This window comes from Sebastes umbrosus, chromosome 5 (genome assembly GCF_015220745.1).
Source record: "Sebastes umbrosus isolate fSebUmb1 chromosome 5, fSebUmb1.pri, whole genome shotgun sequence".
Taxonomy (NCBI): domain Eukaryota; kingdom Metazoa; phylum Chordata; class Actinopteri; order Perciformes; family Sebastidae; genus Sebastes; species Sebastes umbrosus.
Genome location: NC_051273.1, coordinates 36,462,513 through 36,483,297, shown reverse-complemented (window position 1 = coordinate 36,483,297; position 20,785 = coordinate 36,462,513). Strand labels below are relative to the sequence as shown.

Sequence of the window (20,785 nt, the reverse complement as noted above, 5' to 3'; positions counted from 1 at the left end):
CATAGAAAACCATGATTAATTCACAAGCTACAATTATATTCCACTAAAACATACAAATAAGGCAATTGCTGTAGAAGATGACTTTAAAAGGCATTTAACACAATTTATACATTTGTATAAATTACAAAATGGTCACTTTTTGCATATTTGCATTAAGAAAAGCTGTATTTTCTTTCTCTGCTGTATTTTTATGGGAATCATTTATGTTTTAGAGTTTCATAATGTCAATACAGGAACACCTAAAGCATTGTAAGAGCTCCTGTCTGCAGCAATATGTGAGATGCAGCAGTCTGTATATTAATGTGTAATGTAGGTGTAGGTCAGGTTTAGTATGGTGAGTTGGTGTTGGAGAGTGGACTCAGCTCTTTGGGAGGAGCAGGGAGACAGCAGGATGATGGGATCCAGTAAATCTAATGTTGCCATAAAGCAGGCTTGCTCACGGATTTGCAGCATTGCCATCAATGTTCTCAAACAACCAGAGATATTAAAAGTATGCTATACATCACACCGGCAATAGGTCATCCAGAGTAAAATGGTAAATGGACTTGCATTTATATAGCGCTTATCTAGTCTTCCGACCACTCAAAGCGCTTTACACTACATATCAGCATTCACCCATTCACACACACATTCATACACTGATGGCAGAGGCTACTAAGCTGCCAACTTTGCCCATCAGGATCTAATCTAAATACTCATTCACACACCGATGGCTATGCCTTCGGGAACAATTTGGGGTGAGTAGGCTCGCATGACCACACCCCGTGTCCCTCATAGACGGTGACAGAGTAAACAGAAGAAGCTGAAACATGTCTCCAAACTTCTACTTTAAACAAACCGCTAATAGTAGTAACGCTATGCCGAAGAGTTGCTGTGTAGTTGGTTGCACCAACAACAAATCCAAAAACGCTGATCTCCGATTTGTTCCCCTGCTGTGTCCAAACTGAAATCATCTTCATAAGTCATTATTAATTATCTATTATCTATCAATCATCATCTGTGGCTCCAGTGCCTAATTTCCTTACAAATTTACAATATCAGCTGAGAAGCGTGAGAGAAGAGTACGCCACAATGATGGCAAAAACAAATGATATCTTTTGCAAATCATAAGAGAAGTTAATGATGATGAGGATGAAAGTGAACTCAGTAGAGAAATGTGTTACCAGTTGTAAAAAACGGTTTACAATTGGTGCACATCATCTACATACACATGCTCTTTAGCTACACCATAACCTCTTAAAGGTCCCATATCAGGCTCATTTTCAGGTTCATGTTTGTATTTGGGGTTTCTACTAGAACATGTTTACATGTTTTAATGTCCAAAAAACACATACTCATACTGTCTGTCTGAATATGCCTGTATTTACCCTCTGTCTGAAACGCTCCGTTTTAGTGCATTTCAACGGAATTGCGTTGCTAGGGAACAGCTTGGGTCCATGTTTACACCCTGTCAGCTGATGTCATTCACATACACCGCAACAGGAAATAAACTGGGACACATTTAGTATGTTTACGTATAAAAACGTGTAATGGTCTAAATATTGTAGATTTGTGACATCACAAATGGACAGAAATCCTAACGGCTTGTTTCAGAGGCACAGTTTCTGAATACGGGCTGTGTGTATTTCTCCGTATATTGAGCATTTTGATACTTTCACATTATTTATATTGCACTTAAACCTGCATTATAATATAAAAGATATGAAAATATGGGACCTTTAAAGCCAGGGTTGGCAATGTTGAGAAACTAGCAAGAGTATCCAATCGAAAAACCCAGCCCAGTGTTGTAGCTAGCAGCACTAGCTCCAAAGGTCCCTAAATCTAGAGAGAAAGTCCCCAAGACAACCCGTCCTTTCAGGCCTCCCTCCAAAGACACTTCCCCAAAATGATCATAATGAACGTAAACAATGAACATGACTATTTTAGTACTCACAGCTGTCAAGCTAGCAGCTTGTGGAAGACTCTGGTGATGGACCATTTGATTTTTGATTGCTGTCGGAATTTCAGCAAATAACATGTTGAAGAACATTACCAACCCTAGCTTTAGCACACAGCTATGAATCCATCTTAACAATTTCTGCATTATACAAAACAATGATTAAAGAGGCTAAAAATCTGTGTAGAGCTCTATAGAGTTGGTGAAAATTCTGTGGGTTTGTCGCTCCAAGCGACACTTTTCACATTACATATAGTCATTTGATCCATATACAAATATCGATTAGTTATTAGTGCAGTGCACAAAAATGTGACTACTCAGCTTGAGGGAACTTTTGGGGAGTTTTTTTCTGTTAGCTAAATAACATAAAAGAACCTCAGTATTTTTACTGTCATTGTTTTTCTGAACAAATGTGTTTTTTGCAGCTGACTTGTGACTATTTAAAGTTTACCACAATTGAAGAAAATAACATATAAATTGTTATAAATTGGATCACACATATTATTTTTTTAATGCATTTAATTTAAGAAAAGAAGCTCTTTTAGAGGTAACATTTGGAGGGATTATTTGATTTATTCATAAAGCAATTTGTGCTGCAGAAATATATATTTGTCTGCTTTGTTATTCTGTTAATCATCTCACTACCCTTCACATTTACTGCATGTTGCAGCCTTTCTGGGGTTCCAGACCAGAGGTTGGGAACCACATCAGTTTTGTTTCATACAGTCAGAGATGTGAGATATTTTTTTCTCTATAGATGGCACTATGGATCCCCAAAATGTTCAATGTTAAATAAATTAAAAAAAGACATTATAACCATATAAATAAATAGTGTATAAATGAACCAAAAACGTGTGAAATAATTGAAGAAATGATTAGAATTCAACTCAAGTTATTATGAAATGCTATTTCATCATTCATTTCCATAATAACTGAATTTTATTCTTATTTCATGTCAACAGCTTATTGCTCAGGAGCACCTGGGGAGGGGGGGGGGAATAGAATTATAAAAGTGATTATAGTTGCAAAAGCACCCGTTAATAAATAGTGTTTAAATGAACCAAAAACTTGTGTAATAATTGAAGAAATAATTGAAACTCAACTCAACATGTTATGAAATGTTAAACTGTGGGCTAGGAGAGGTATCACATCTTTCTGTTCAGTCACATCAAATGGTGAACTACAGAGCTATCAGGATGTAGCAGACACATTTAGACTAGAAAAGCAGGACTTTTCAGGTACCTGCAAATTAGAGATTAGAGAAAAATACAAAGCACAAAAACAAATGATTACAATTTGATTACTATATTTTCGGATGCATACACAAAAGAGAGAAATAAAAAGTTGGTTTCAAAAGTTTATGGAAGTATACAAGACTCTAAGAAGCACTCTACAAACTACATTAAACCAAAATGGGAGAAAGAGTCAGATTCTCAAATAACAGAGGAGGACTGGACAGAGATATGTGAGAATCAGGCAACTACAACAAACTCAGGATCCTGGAGGGAGTTTGGATGGAAGAACGTAGTGCGATTCTTCATCACTCCTAAATTAACAGCACTGCAAACAGGCACGCATGGAGGCAATGCGGAACGTCAATGGCTGATCATTTCCATATTTTTTGGGCATGCCCTAAAATACAACCATATTGGCAAGAGGTGGCAACTGAGATCCATAAAATAATGGGAATAAAGTTAAAGTACTCATTCATTACACCATACTTGGGAAAAATAGCAGAAATTGTTTTACACAAAGATAAATATTTAATAAAGATTCTCTTGGCAAGTAGCAAGAAAGCTATAACTCGAAAGTGGATGCAGACTGATCCTCCAACATCAGACCAATGGCGGGGTATTATCAATGAAATATATTGTATGGAAAGACTCACATCTATTTTAAGACTTAAATTGGAAAAAAAAAATATCGAGTATACTGGGAAAAATGGATTGTGTATTTACACCATTGATTAAAGTGTGACATTGTATATTAAGATGTATTTACAAAAATGTACTGCCATCTGACATGGTAACACCCATGATGAGCTCATGTTCTTTGTTCTCGAATAAAAAAAGAGTTTAAAAAACAAAAAAACAAAACATGTTATGAAATGCTATTTCATTCATTTTCATAATAACTGAATTGTATTGGATATCATTGTTATTTAATTCCAACAGTGTATTGCTCAGGGGCTCCTCGGTGAGGTGAACAGTCACACTGCTCAGTGAACGGATTCTGTCTCCTTACTAAACACACACATCTTGTTATTCGCGGATTTGTAAAAAAAAAAAATGAAACAGAAGCTCGTAAATGTGCTTCCAAAGCTCGGACGTCATCGACAGCCTCACACTACGCTAGAGTTCTCCCGGAAACAGCCGAATGTGGCCGACGCCTCCCGAGGGTGTGTGTGGAGGAAGCGTCGGGGATGGAGCTCCGGCAGAGCGGAGCCGCCGCGGACAGACAGGGACAGACAGGGAGCAGACGGATACACACCGAGCTCTGACCGGGGAACACTCACACAGAACTAGTCCAGAGACCCGGCAGCTCAGCGGGGATTTACCGGACACTCCTCACGGAGCCTTGTACGGACCTGTTCTCCAGTTCACCGGGGGATTAGAGCAGGTGTTGGGACTGGAGGAATTGGGAGACTCTTTTAAACTGTGTCTCATCTGGGGGACCTGCCTGCTCTTCTTGTCTTCAACATCTTTTCCCGACATGCAAACGTCCAGGAGACCCTAGAACATGGTGAGTTACAGCATCCTTCTCAGTGTCCTGCTGTGGAAACATCTGGGCAGTCACATCAGGAGCGTCCTGCACACTGAAACACATCTGGACACAAAGTGTCATCACTACCTTGCATCTGACATTACAGCCTGTACACTGACAGAACATGACACTCACATCTAGTCACAATCAATACATTGTTTGCCCGCAAAATATCCTGTCTCACAGGGAATGATAGTGTATCCGCAGGTCAACATATAATCCTACATAGGGATTTAAAAAAATAAGAGTCAACTTTTATAGTCGAATTTTGTTAACAAAGGCTCTTACAGATGGATATTAAGCTGTTCAAAATGTATGTTCATTCATGAATTACAAGTGGATTTAAAGAGTTTGCCATAATGAGTCAGAGACAGGCTTTTATTATTCTGTTTATGATGACCAAAGATTCCTTGTTCTTGCAGATGTTTAAATGCAGATTGGTAAGAGCATCATTCTGTACAAAAATAATACGATAATGGCTGTACAGTAGGCTACAATGGTCATCTTTTGCAAGTCAAAGTGTTTTTATATGAAATGGCATTTCTGGATCAAACCTGTGAAAAACATGCAGAACAGCGTCGCTTGCATCATTCCTTTGGACTATTTTCACAAGAAGTCTCAGCTCTGTGTTCAGACTCTCCGTGGTCAGTGTGACCAGAGTGTTCTGTTCACACTATAACCCACTCTGTGTAATGGTTAAAAATAAAAAAAATGCATCTTGTTGCTTTGATGCATTTTTAAAGTTGAAATGCATGTGCAACCCTTTGGGTAAGCGGTGCCATTTACAGACTATTCTTAATGCATTCATGCTCTCTAAATGTAAGCCCGCTGTATCTGCAACACGTCTGGCACCTTTCAGTGTTTGTCATATATTAGGCTACTTGTGTATTTATGGGTTGATGTCATGGAAAATGTAGGTGTAGTTTATTCTACTCTGAGATTTAGTCTCAGCTCTGTTGTGTTGTCTGTGTAGCAGCCCGTGTGTTTGCATGCTTATTATTAGCCAGTTATACTGCTTGACTTGGCACTCAGTGCTTCATTCTTTTGGCAGTTTTGTAAAGCAAGAATAGTGAAATGCTCCGGATGCAAAAATCCAAATGCTTTGGGACTAAATAAGGCAGAAGAAGAAGCAGAAGAAGAAGAGGAGGAGGAAGAGGAGTGCAGTTCACCTGGATTTGACAGAGCCCTAACTGTTGGATGGAGACTAGAGATGGAGTGAGGTGGGCGGAGTGAGTGAGTGAGTGAGTGAGTGAGTGAGTGAGTGAGTGAGTGCAACAGATGGAGGGAAGAGGAGTGAGGGCAGGGAGGCTGGGGAGGAGGTGGAGTCACGCAAACAAGATGCACACAGAGAGGAGGTGGAAGGAGTGTGTAATGTGCTGCGTGTTGTTCATGCACCTTGATAAATGCATCAGCTGAGTGCCAGCGCTGGGAATGTATGATGGAAAGCAATGTGTGTGTGTGTGTGTGTGTGTGTGTGTGTGTGTGTGTGTGTGTGTGTGTGTATGGCAGTGATGCATTCAAGTCTGAGTCTCATTCAACCTTCATTAGGATGAGAAGTAACACACACACACACACACACACACACACACACACACACACACACACGCACACAAACACACACACACACACACACACACACACACACACACACACACACTGCTGCTGCTGCTCCCTCAGAGACTCTTTCACATATATCTATTCACCAGTAATAATCATTCCAACACATTCTAGCAGTAAAGGGTCGGCTCACCCAAACAACAAACTCAAATGTTTTCTTGTTTCCCTCCCGTTGTATCCAGGCAGAAAGTTTGAGGTTAGTTAGAGGTTTGGAGAGTTCTGTCTCCATCACATAATAGAGTGAATGGATTTTTAGATTATTTTTTTTTTGCGATGTGACAATTAAAAACATCTCTTTCCAGAGACATGAAAGTTGTTCATATTGGGCTGGTACTCGCCATCACTTCAGATTTCGTGATGGTTAGTACAAAATCAATTTGTATGTAAAACACCGGTGTCCTGGGCGAAAGTCCTGTGTTCGTGTCCCGTGTGAAACCACAAGTCAAAGATGATTTATTTGTCACATAACTTCCGTACTTAAGTTTCAGCACATCTGGAGTTATTTTAAACCAAATCACAATCTTTTCCTAAATCTAGCTAAGCAGTTTGCTGCCTAATCCTAACCAAGTCAATCTTTTCCTAAGCCTAACTGATTAGTTTTATTTTGAAAAGACTGTAGCGGAAATTAACACGTGCATGACGAGTTGCTGGACATTCATAGGAAAACGCACGGAACATACGTTGTTGAACGTCGTGCTGAGCGTCACCACAAAAAAGGATGTACATAAATCAAATAGATAACATTTTGTGACTATTTCATAAACTGTCATGAGACTGTGTTGGTTATTGCGTACACCATCTAAACTTTTACTGAAAACTGTGGCAGACATGTGTTGTTCACAAAGTAGTGTATGCACATCCCAATATTCTTATCAGGCAAAAACAATAACAAAAAGGTGCAGGCACACTAATGTATGAATATTTATTTTACAGCTATGATGTTTTGACATTGTGTCTTCATCAAGTATACTTTGCACGCTGCCAAGAGGGACTTCAGCACAGATGATTTAGCACGCCTGCGTCCTAGATTGAGCCTTACCATCATGTCACATGCACATCAAAATGTTAACAGTGACTGCAACAGGGCCGGCTCTAGCACTTTTGGTGCCCTAGGCGAAATTTGGATTTGGTTTCACTATAATTTACAGTTTTATTAACAAATAATTGTGGAAAAAGTGTGAGGAAAAGAGTTACAGGAGTAAAAATATTCTTTCTTTCTTTCTTTTCTTTACTTGTTCATTTGTTACCTTTATATATATATATATATATATTTTCAGAGGGCGAGCAGCGCCCCCCAGAAGGTTGCTGCCTATATGGCCTATGCCTTAAGCCGCCCCTGAAGTGCAGGTCCAGATTGGATGAGACTGCAAACTTGTGCTACTTTGTCTGGACCACAGTTGCATCTACAGTAAGGCTCTGGCTGCTGGTATCACAGCTGTATGCGGGCTGGCTTCCCTCCATCTCTGCTCACACTCAGCCGTCCTCTCCACATTGATAAATTGTGTGTAATTTCAGGGATGAACAAGCATGAAAACATATGGGTGGAGGGGGATGAGACATTTTGGCATTCTGTATATACAGCATTTTCATCCAGGTTAGAGTCTGTTGCATATTGAGATGAGAGGACTACAGAACCCTGCAGGCTGGAACCAGTCCCATGCTCAGATGGTTCTATACAGAACCTTTATGGTTCTATAATCAGCCCTTTTAGAAAGTTAGCAAAATACTACAGTACCTGTAGTGTTTAATGAATTCTTGAAGGGCAGACCACGACTTGGGCCTGAACCAAAGATCATCTCAGGATGTTCTTTTGTAACTTAGGGCTGCACTCACACGAAAATTCCTGTACATCTTTCCTCAGCAGAAACATCCGTTTTTCACCATTTTTCTCTTGTAAACATGAAAGAGAACAGATGCTCGGCTCTCTGTTTTTATTTAGCTGGTGCCACAGTTTTTTTTTCACAATGAGATAAGATTACGGCAGGTTGCGTTTCCTGCTGCAGCATCTTCAAAGAAAAGCATATTTCTTAATCGAGTTTTGTAACAACACAGACAACTGCTCCCTGCTATCATCCCATCTCATCTGTCGGAGTATACACTAGAGTTATTTATGGCTGCTTTCTGTGTGAGTAAAAAACAGAGCTTTGCTCTCAGGGAATAAATAATGGTTAAAAAGATGTATACTGGTAGGTTTACTGGTTATACTGTCAAACCAAATGCATACTGTATATCCCAAGACAATATTATTACAGCATTCTATTTTATTTCAATGAATCTATGTGGTGGTCAGTATTATGGGCCGACCATGGTCTGGGTGAATACTCGATCCTGATTGGCTGCAGGATGTCCATTAATTCCTTATAATGGACACCTACTAAGTAGTTCCAATGAAAGTGTTTGTTCATCGTTCTAAATGAATGCGCTGGCTACAAAACAATGGAAAGTTAGTCCTTCAGCGCCTCATCCTCTGAACACCACAAGGTGGAGACTGAAACACACAAACTGCAAGAAGTCCGTTCACTGCTCCTCTGAACTTCCTGATACGTTGTATGACATCAGAGATCATCTCACATCCCGTTCACTATTCAACTCGCTACGTCAGACTGCAGCCGACACGTGCTCTCTCATTTGTTCCTGGAACTCTTGATATTGAATTGGGGACAGTGACATGGCTGGACAGCTAGCTAGTCTTGTTGTTAAACATACGGTCAAATTATATTTACTGTTTTTCAACCGTACGCAGTCTGATTGACTTTAAATGTTGCTAGCATAGCGTTAGCATTCTGGCTCATAGCTGAGCTAAAGGGTTCTATGAGCTGAGCGGACTAGAAATATCTCCCGTTGCCAAGTCGTAGCGAAGGTTCATCCTATTTACTGGACTAGTGAACAATGTTTCCTTTGCGTAAGAACCTTTTGGGATGGTAATGATTGTTCCAGTTAGCAAACCCTCAGTTGTTGCCACGGAAACAGAGTGGATGGATTTTTAATAACTTTGGATTTTGGTTGCAAAACACATAAAAATATAAATGAATGGTCTTCATTTTTGTTTTCTTGCGGGATAATGCCCTTCGTTGTGTCCATAATCAGGAATTAATAGATTTTCTGTGTGTCAGATGGTTCTGGCCTCCCCCCGTCCTCCATTAATTCCTGATAATGGACACCCTGTCAGGCATTATCTCTTACTTGATGTACATAGAATCCTGACGCTTTTGGGTGAACCGGCTGTCTCTCTCCAGAGCTGGGAACTGGCTCGATAGCAACAGGCTCTGTATTGTTTCCTGTGGACACGATTGGACGGGAGTGTTCAGTTTGTCTCTTGCGTGTCGTGGTATTGTTCCTGGGCTGATTGACCTATCTACAGAACAGTCCAGCTTGTCTCCTTTCATTGCCACAATGGAACAGGACCACAATAGCCAGGCTTTTCACTGAGACTCTCTATTGTTGGGTGTTCAGCCAAAGTGTGGCTGGCAGTGGTGTTGTTTCATCTCACCTCAGAGCGAGGGCAAGATCCTATCAGCACTGACAGACTTATAATTTCCCCACTGTGACACAGGATGGTTGCTGGTATCAGAAATGATCTCTGCGTTGGGTATTTGGCCGGTGCAGGTGTCCTGCTTGCATAATGTAATGTATTTGTGGTAAACAGGATGTTTGGGTGAGACACAACCTGCTGAGGGACTATTCAGTAGCAGAAAAGCATTTGACCAGAACACACTGCTTTACCAAGTCCCGTACACCCAGATTACACAGACAGTTCAGCCCTGTGTAATCTGGGTGTATTTATATAGCAGTCACAAATGTAATGACTTGGTCATAAAAACTAATTCTAGATAGGTAAACTAATGTGACAGGCATGGCCGTATTAACCTGTTAACTATAAGTATATATATATATATATATATATATATATATATATGTGTGTGTATATACTGTACATACAGTATATCCATCCATCCATTATCTGTGACCGCTTATCCTATTCAGGGTCGTGGGAGGCTGGAGTCGATCCCAGCTGACATTGGGTGAAGGCGGAGTACACCCTGGACAGGTCTCCAGACTATCACAGGGCTTAGTGGTCAGAAGACTAGAAAAGCACTATAAATGCCATTTACCATTTACCATCCCAGGGCTGACACATAGAGACAGACAACCATTCACACTCACATTCACACCTACGAGCAATTTAGAGTCAACAGTGAACCTAACCTGCATGTCTTTGGACTGTGGGAGGAGGCCGTAGAACCCGGAGGAAACACACGCTAACACGGGGGAAACACAAAGTGGAAAGTCTAGAACAGGGGTCTCCAATCTTTTTTCCTCTGAGAGCTACTTTGACAAAATGAAAGTGGCCGAGAGTTCCTCATATTTTATATTATTAGTAACATTATTCACATTGCTCAGCTCCATCCAAACCAGCTGAATAAGCTTCTTTTGTGTGAACATTTAGAAAATGTTGGTATCCAACACTCACATTTTGACATCATCAACATCTTAAATTCAGCAGCATGTGCATGTTTTTTTTTTATGTATGCATTTCTTTACATTTTCAATGTGTCCAGCTCACACTATTAAATTCACACCAGACTAACGTCATAGAAAACAAAACAATGTTGTTACTTATTTTACTGTCTGTCCACATATCACTGCATCACTTCCCTTCACATTCCCTTCATCATCTGTAGTTCACATGCATGTATTACATGCATTCAGTCTTTAACAGTTAGTGAGATGACTGGCGCTGCATGGAGTCAACAAGAGAGGTATATGCTGGAGTGAATCCACTTAGGTTCACTCTTATGGAGTCATTTAAATGTTCCTCTGTCAGTCTTGTTCTGAACTTAGATTTCATGACATTCAAGACAGCCAGCTGGGCTGGATGGTATCGCTGGAGTCAGCCGACTCATCACACTGGATGGAAAACCATTTGCACCTGTCCATGTCCCGTTGTAGCTGCTCCACAGCATCCGCAGACAGCGCAGACACTCTCCTTGACACAGTATTAGCACCAAGTTGTACATCGGCGATAGCAAACATCATTTCTGTCTTACCGCCATTGGTGAAGGGCTTTTTGTGCTTCGTTAAGATGTGCGCCACTTGAAGCTTCTGTTGCTGCGTTGGCCTTCTTCGTCAGTTTGGTAAACAGAGACTGTCGTCTTTTAAGCCTTGTTTTCAGATCCTTTACCTTCTCTGTTGGTAGACCGCTACCAGCCGGAAAGTCCCGTGAAAAGTTGGGCTTTGGTGAAGCGGCGCTCGACGTTACATCTTCTACTGACTGACATGCTCGCACCGCAAATGAGACACACACACTTGTCATTCACATTCGTGAAAAAAAACTCTGTTTCCCATTCCTCATGAAAATAGTATGTTTTTTGCCTTTTCTTGGCCTGGCTATTTTCCGTGGTCATTGTCAAATCTGGTGTGTGCTTGCTAGCCTGCTAACATCTCCTAATGTTACGGCGTCACTGACGTAACCAAACTTGGCAGCAGCGTAACTCGTTTAATTGACAGCTGATTGGCAAATAATCAGTTTGTGTCAGAAGGGGGGGGGGGGGATGTCTGTGAATTGGATTGGATAGAGATTTAGATTTACTAAGTGACTTTATCTTATCAAATTTGTTTTACATATTCTTTGAACCTATAGCGAGCGACTCAGAAACGGGTGGTGAGCTACTGGTTGCAAGCTACTGGTCACGAGCTACTGGTCTCTCACAAGCGACGTGTTGGAGACCCCTGGTATAGAAGAACTGAATGATTGAATTATATTTTCCCCATTCAAGTTAGCATAAGTTAGCATTTTTGCTTTACCCGGACTTCAATAACATGTTGAATAAAACACTACGTGTCACACTAATCCGTTTCAGTTTTGTCAGCCGTTTATTCTAAACATTAATATTCACGGCCATGTAAGCTGTCGCACGTGTGTCCGTATCTAGGGTGAAAAGTGGAAATAAACGGACATCAAACAACAACCGTGTATGTATTGAAGGAAGCAGAAGTCGTGGCTGTATATCACATCATCATTGGGGTACCTCACATGACCAGTAAAATGTGGTCTGTACTTTCCGTAAGGCTCAATAGCTGACGCACGATCACAGAACATGGGGGTGATTGATTCGTTTCACTGAGGCATCCACATTCGGCCTTGGGTTGGAATGCATTTTATATGAAACATAAAGATATGAGGAACATGGACTGCGTCATTAAATTAAACCATTTTAACTTTAAATTTGAGCATACCCAAAGTGCACCTAAGCGGATGCCATCCCTTAATTTCTAGCGTCGTATGCTGTTACCCTCCAGAATTGCAGTTCCAATGACATTGTGCATGTGTCATACCCCATAGCTCTGTCTCAGCCTTGTATGTACTGTACTGAGGAAATGGATCAGATGAGTGTTGCGAAGGGAGAGACGTTACCAGTGGAAACACTGTCGCGCCTATAGAGTGCTCCAGGGAGGATGTATTTTTGTAGGCCAACCCGGAAGTTAGAATCGCACAGGTTCCCTTGACAAAAAGCCAATGGGATTTTTCCATCGGCTTTTTGATTATATATTATTACCTCCTTCCAATGTCAAAGGTATTGTTTTCACCGGTGTTGGTTTGTCTGTCTGTCTGTCTGTCTGTCGGAAATCTTTTGGAGGGATAGGGTGTAGCAAAATGAACAATCCATTTGATTTTGGTGGCAATCCGGATCATGATCCGGATTCAGGAATTTGTTTAAGGATTACGATCAACCTGAGCATTAAGACCACAGGGTATAACACATGCGCAGTGGAACTGATGACGCGTTGATGACGCGTGACCCCGCCTTCTTCCTCCTTCTGAGAGCAGAGAGATACGTGTGTGGATGTGTGGCGAGACATCAAGGTGCGGGAGCTGCTGTCCGTCCGCGGTGAGAAAGAACAAAGCGTTAGATGACGGGATGAGAGACAACGTAGTGTAACATTATACAGACATAACAAGGCTGCTGAATGAGAGAGGCATCCGCCGATACGTTACACGGAAACACACCATGTTAATAACAAGCCGACCACCTCACGGTACCTCCAGCTGTGAGCTGGGATCTGTTTTTAAAGTCAGGCACCTTGGCGGAGGTCTGCGCTCTCCGAGTGCCATTCTAGTTCATTATTATAACAAAAGCTTATGATACTTACACATTTTGTTACTTACGATAATCTACACAAATAAACACCACTTTTATGATTTTTGTGTAAAGGCAATCGCATGAAGTAAAAAGCTAACGTTAGGCTATAACAAACCTCCACTCGGCATGAGCGCAAGTATACACAGCGAGGCTGTAAAGGTGGACCTGTCGGCGTGACTTTTAGTCGTCTCATTTAGCCACTTGTTAGTAACCGCCTTTTATAAGACACATAAAAGCTTCACAATTCATGAGTGGGGTATTTATAGATTTATTTTATGTTGTAGGACAAAACATTAAAATCTCTTTAGTTTGTGTTAACCACAGACCTTATTTCAGGCATCTAACTAAAAACCCATTCAACAAACCCATTGACTCATTCCTGTAGCACTCTATTCACTTTGAAAGAGCAACAGCCAATGAGGAAACACCAACAGTCTACCGACCAATGGTGTAACTCCATCACTAACTTGGTGAGACAGGGACAGACTTTGGTGGGTACAGGGCTGACCTCGTCTTGCTGTGGTCCAGCCAATAAAAGACAAAGTGTAGAATTAGGACTTTTTTTAGTTGTTGGCTCAATCACTTGTTGAAGCTGCGATCTTTGCAGTTTGATGTTCACAGTGTCAGCAAGAAAAGATTAAAATATCAGTAGCGACTGCTTTTGCATGACATTTTCATTTGAAACCGTTTCATTTCATTTTGATCAGTAGTTGAGAGGCTCTGCTGGGATGCTGTTGATATTCCCCTATCCTCCTCTTGTGCACAAGACTGTGCCTTTGTCTGTTCCCTCTGTCAGCTGCGCCTCCGTTGCACAGCTCTACTGCTTGCGCCCCTGTCAGAATCATAAGCCCGCCATTTACTGCAGTGCATCAATTAATAAGACTAATGAGCATGAGGTTGATAGCTGAGCTGTGGGCTGATGCCAGATATACTTCGCAGTTGATTAAAGCCAAAATGTTGTGCTGATATTTGAAATCATTGAAAGAAATGAGGTGTAAAGTTTCAAGCACACATGAAAGAAAGAAAAGAAGTGATTACTGAAAGAATCCCTAGCACCCGGTCTGTGTCTCCCCTGTGTGAAGCCTCCCTTCCACGCTGCTCCAAACTGCTGGATGTTCTGGATGAATAGACTCCAGTGTTGGAGCTGTGACTTGTAAGTGCCCCTGGATGCTCCCTGAATGTAAATCCTTCTCTCATCATCAGTTCAGGGCTGTCACTGTATAAGGGCTATGCAGTCTTGGAAGTTGAGAGTAATATAGATAGAAGAATGACAAGTTAATATTCACCATCATTGTTTCCCCCACTGTTGGTTTCTGGTCAATGTGAGAATGCATTTTAAATAACCAAGGGGCAATTAAGCTCTCCATTAAAATGAAGAAAAAATAATATTCCACAACCAGCCGTGTCTCCTAAAAAGTACGTTCCCATACAACAAAGCTGATGAATTATGTTTGGAGGGAAACATATTTTGTCGTTGATTACTTTTGTTTTTGACGTATCACAAATACGTTTGTAATGATATTTCACAGAAGTCTACTTAGGGAGGAGGTCGGGGGGGTCAAAGGGTCAAACAAACACAAGACTTCCACTCAGGAGACCGCTGTTAATGTCCCATGTGAAACTAATAGTCAACGTTCACTTATTTTAATTTACATCCGTAGCTTAATAACGTAACAAATATAGTCATTTAAGGCCAAACCATGATGTCTTTTACGAGGGCTGTCAAGTTTAATGTGATAATAACGCGTTAACACAATATGTTTTAATGCAACTAATTTGTTTAACGCATTAACGCAATTTGCGATTTTTAAGGTTGTAGCGGACTCAGATTTAAAGTTAGGAATCCATCGGTACCAACCATGTCATACTAGCTTGTCGCGAAGGAGGCTAAATAACGCTCCAAATTTACGTTAAATTTTGGCGAGGAAAACCTGGCATGTTCACTTTCAAAGGGGTCCCTTGACCTCTGACCTCAAGATATGTGAATGTAAATGGGTTCTATGGGTACCCACGAGTCTCCCCTTTACAGACATGCCCACTTTATGATAATCACATGCAGTTTGCCATGTTATGATTTGAGCATATTTTCTATGCTAAATGCAGTACCTGTGAGGGTTTCTGGACAATATCTGTTATTGTTTTGTGTTGTTAATTGATTTCTAATAATAAATATATACATACATTTGCATCAAACAAGCATATTTGCCCACTCCCACATTTATAAGTTTATTAAATACTTATACTTTCATTGTGAATAGATAAAAAATTTACGAATCATTGTGATTAATTATGGACAATCATACTATTAATCGCGATTAAACATTTGAATCGATTGACGGCCCTATATTATTGTTTTTTTTTTGTTTCTATTTACAACGTGTGCAATGTTGTTTAAAACTGTGACCCTTTCCATTTCCCTCGAAACGTAATTGAGAATGCAGTTTTAGTTGTACGGGAATGTGATTTTGTAGGGGACTGGGTTGTCCACAACATATGTATGTATCAAAATATCGTATTAGATTAAATTCATCTCATGGTCTTCCCATAGACAACCATTAAGCATTGCTTGTCGCACATACTGTTCATAAGGTCAAGAATGAATGAATAAATATGTTATTTTATCATTCTGGACCAACAAACCATAAACATAAATCAAGTCTTTTTATTGATATATGACCCAATACCACAAATCAGTGTAAATCAGTTTGCTCTTTTCTACCTAGTTTCACCTGAGCCCTGTCTCAGAAAGCAGGTTTAATAAAAACTGTGAGTTAGTTAGTTAAGAATGAGATGAGGTAAACTCTGGATGTTCAGTTCCAGAAAGAGAGCTGATATAAACTAGCATGGTAACTGACTCTGTGGACTTAACCTGCTCGCTGGCAGCTTTTCTTCAACAGCTGAGTTTCTCTCTGTGTCCTCCTCTCTTACAGAGCCAGACACTCTGCTTTTTTTTCTCTTTCATTCAGTCTGTATCAAAGCGCATTAATTAGCGGAGGTTCATGTCAGAATTTAAAGATATTAGTTTGTTACTCTTTTATGCCCTGTCAGTTATTTCTTTGAGATGCAGTTTATGCCCTCGCATCCAAATATTACACAGCATCAAGTCGCCCTCAGCTCAGAATAAAACCTCCCATGTCCTTCTTTTTACAAAGTGTTTATAACATTGTGACTGAGACAGTCAGTCTGTTGGAGCAGTTCCACTAAAATGTCTATTGCACATAATGTGTGAAGTATCGGTATGAAGCTTTTGACACGTAGGATCAATGAATAATGATCTCCATCATTCAAGATGTGATTGGTCGCACTGATGGAACATGATTCCTATAATATTGTGGATTATATGTTGATCTTTTTTAGTGAGCAGGATGGTGGTGCAGCTACAGAATGGAGTTAGAAAGTGAGTTTTTAAATAGGCTGCGTATAGTCTGAACGTGTTTAACAGCATTTAAGTGACTAGGTTTAAATTGACAACATTTGTTGAAGCAACTGAAATAAAGTCACTGAATGCTGCTGTGCCAAGATCCAAATACTATTTAACACCTACTCTATTTTAACCTTTAAATCACCAAACACGTTATTACTGGATCAGACTGTGAGTCTACAGTCATATCTCTATGTCTTTGATCCATATATTTTATATTTTTCATGTTCAATTGCTGGCTCCAGTGTTTTGTCCCGTCAGATTAAAGCTGAACAAATGTATTTAAAATGTAGGCTACAGCCACACAGTCACATTCCACCACTTTATCGTCCATTAGGGAAATGTCAGTCTGGTAAAAGATGAATGAATCTACAACACTGTATAAAATGCTATTATACTATTGACACTTTTCCCCGCTCTGACTTTGTAAAAGATAAATGTGCACAGCCAGCATATACATGCATTAATATCTCTACGTCCACTGGATTAGAATGGAGGCTGTGCCTCTTATTTACCTGTCGCCATGGTGATTCGTAGTATCAGAGCTCCGTTGATGATGGCTTTTTATGTTAAAGTTCAACCTACTCAGAGTTGATTGAACTGACTCTGATCAGCTGTTTTGGACCCAAAAACTCTGAGTTTCCCACCTCAGGATTAGTCAAAACAGAGTTCAGGTTTAGACTCAGAGTTTGTTAGACCTGCTTCCTGAAATGGGGCCAAGATAAAAACCTTCACTTACAAAGCCCTCCACACCCTGGACCCCACCTACCTCTCAGGAGTACACCCCCGCCTGTTCCCTGCAGTCATCCTCAGCTGGTCTTCTGAAACCCCCCCACCCCCCAAATCCCTCCTCAAAACTCACCTGTTCAAACTGGCCTATTCACTGTAGCGTCCATCATTCTGTGTCCTTCAACACCATTACCGTTTTATTCCCCCTCCTGCCTAAATGTCTCTTATGCTCTGCTGCTGTTTTCGTCGTGTTTGACTGTTTATATCTGTTCAAGTATTTATTTTATCTTTGTAAGGTGTCCTTGGCTGTCCTGAAATGCGCCACTAAATAAAATAAATTATTATAATTATTACTATTATTAAATGTTCATTTACTTTGCTCAGTGACCTCCCTCAATAAAAGTCTCCGGGGCTCATATCTCCTGAAATATAAGCTAGCAGTCTTTTCTAGGTTGAGATTGTAAAAAGTGCTTGTTGAACACAAGCTGCTAAATTCATACATATATCTAATCATAACAGCACTTAAAATCCAGCAGTCCGCCCCCAGAGACTGAAGTATTGGATGGAACAAACCTTGTCCTTGGAAATAGTAGCTTGACAGAACAGCTTTCAGCAGTATCACACTGATCAGTGAATGTCGCCATAGAGATGGATCTGTTAACATGCAACCTTAGTAGATGAAGACTGCATGGTACGGTTGACGGCACCGGCGTGTTAGTGGACCATGATTTGGTATGTGTTGTTAAACTGCTTTTTTCAAGAATTTACTATGAAGCTTCACTTTAAAGTCCTCCATCCATTATCTGTGACCACAGATAAACCATTCACCCTCACATTCACATCTACGGGACATTTAGACTCAACAATGAACCTTAACCTGCATGTCTTTGGGAGGAAGCCGGAGAAAACCCACGCTGGGGTCGCAGGGTTTGAACCTGTGACCCTCTTGCTGTGAGATGACAATACTAACCACTGAACCCCCGTGCAGCCCACTTTCTTTGTCAACAGACGAGAAATATGCTATGAATGAAGACGTAACGGCTACTGAGCTTATTAAAAAGATAGATCTCAACTAAGCAAAATCTATCCACTGATGGGGACTGTGCAATACTGGTGAAAGCTCTGGAAGAACTGAATAAGTGGACCTTGATTTCGAATTGTTTTGTCAATAACATATTTTTTTCCCAAGCCTTATCTGTCGTGGGTTATAACTGTCAAACAGTGGTGTATCATACTATATTGTTCATAATAATACCAGCATCATTTTCAACATGCTAAAAATGTGCCATATCATGATATTGACATCATTGTGATGCATTGACGTATAGAGTGCTGCAGGGATGATGTATTTTTGTTGGCCAACCAGGAAGTTAGCATCACCTCGGTTCCCTCGTCAAAAAGCCAACGGGATTTTTCCACTGGCTTTTGGATTATTGCAGAAAATAAACTCTGTGGCATTATGATACTTACACGTTTTGGTCAGCAAAACAATCTCCACAAATGAACACCACTTTTATGATTTTTGAAGTGTGAATACAATCAGAAGTAAAAAGCTAACATTAGGCTATAGACAAACTCCACCACGGTCGCATGAGCGCGAGTATACACAGCGAGACTGTAAAGGAGGACGAGTCGGCGTGATGACGTGTAGTATTCTCATTTAGCCACTTGTTAGTAACCGCCTTTTTTAAGACATATAAAAGCTTCACAATTCATGAGTGGGGTATTTATTGATTTATTTTATGTTGTAGGACAAAACATTAAAACCTCTTCAGCTTATGTTAACCACAGACCTGATTCCAGGCATCTATCTAAAAACCCATTCAACAAACCCACTGACTTCCAGATGAGGGAACCACAAGTGCTAAAATGCTAACTCATTTCTGGGTTTTAGGACTCATTCCTGTAGCACTCTATTACATCAAGACTATGTTAAAAGCAACATTTGATGAGAGCAGTAAGACAAAATATTAGTTTTAAAAAATAATCTCTACTCAAGGTCAATTTAAAGCTTCAGTAGGCAACAAGTTTTTGGCATCTTTTGCAATCCATAATAACCTTTCAGCATATTGTAATTCAAGTGTTCTGCGAGAAAACTAGACTTCTGCTCCTCCTCATGACTCTGTTTTCAGGCTTCAGAACATCTAGCCTGTGACTGGAGACTTTGACCAATCACAGCTCATTTCAGAGAGAGAGTGTTCCTATTGGCTGTGCTCCAGCTGGTGGGCGGTGCTTGGCATTTCCTCAGCAGATCTCAACATGGCTGTTGGGTCACAAACTTTCTCATTTTACAGCTAAACAGTACACTACAAGATGTTTCTGAAAACATTTGAGGAGAGAAATAGGCATTACAGTAACAGAATATTGATTCGTATTTGATCAGCGCTGCCTAGTTTGACCATTTGATTGAGTGATTGACTCGTGGCTCTCATCGTTGGCGGCTGGACGGCAGACCTCAGATCAGCTCTTACTGCTTGTTTTCCTCCGTTCGGTGATATCTCACAGATGCCGTTAGGAGCACCGGAGGACACTGAGGCACATGATTTTTTTCAGATTACCAGTCTCATGCGTTACGTTTTATAAAAATAACTTTTTTTAATCATATTTGCTCCATTTCTACCCACTGCAGCTTTAAGAGCTTCTTCTGAAGCTTTCAGCCACATCTCATGATATTCCTCATTGTATGTTCCATGATACATTCACTTATGACATGTAACTATGCTGCACCCCAGCACCTCAGTGACAACTGAGCAAAGACTTTGAGAGACGGTTGAAATGTGTGGAAATAGCCAGTTAGTGGACTTTGAGTTAAGATTACTGTTTCCAGAGTCAAGAAAGTAATGTGTATTTCATGATAGGGTCACGAATATCTGTATAGAAAAAATACCCGGTAGTAACACAATATCATTTTAGGGCAATATCGCCCACTCCTACTGTCAAATGAATGTGTTTGACTATGGTTTATTAGTTGCCCTCATGTGACGCTGTGAAGCAATGCGATGGGCAGATAGAAGGACATTTTGCACAAGCTTTGTTATAACTGTTTCATAAATATAATGACAACAGTATGTGCTGTGCTATCATCATTTACTAACCTTTCTGAATGGAAGGTGATTTAATATTTTGCTGGGCATTGTCCCATGTAATAGACAGTGTATTCAAATTCTTAATGAATAT

At 40.4% G+C, this 20,785-nt stretch overlaps 1 protein-coding gene across 7 annotated transcripts in view; it reads left to right on the top strand.

Moving 5' to 3' along the window:
- The first annotated feature begins 4,031 nt into the window (after positions 1-4,031).
- ptprfa (protein tyrosine phosphatase receptor type Fa) overlaps positions 4,032-20,785 on the top strand; it is a 454,009-nt gene continuing 437,255 nt past the window's right edge. For 4 of the 7 annotated variants that reach the window (XM_037768972.1, XM_037768971.1, XM_037768970.1 and 1 more), the window contains exon 1: positions 4,033-4,678. The gene's annotated coding sequence lies outside the window, so the exon portion shown is untranslated. Of the gene's footprint in view, positions 4,679-20,785 lie in introns of all 7 variants that reach the window. The other 3 variants (XM_037768968.1, XM_037768974.1, XM_037768975.1) reach the window with 3 other exon arrangements.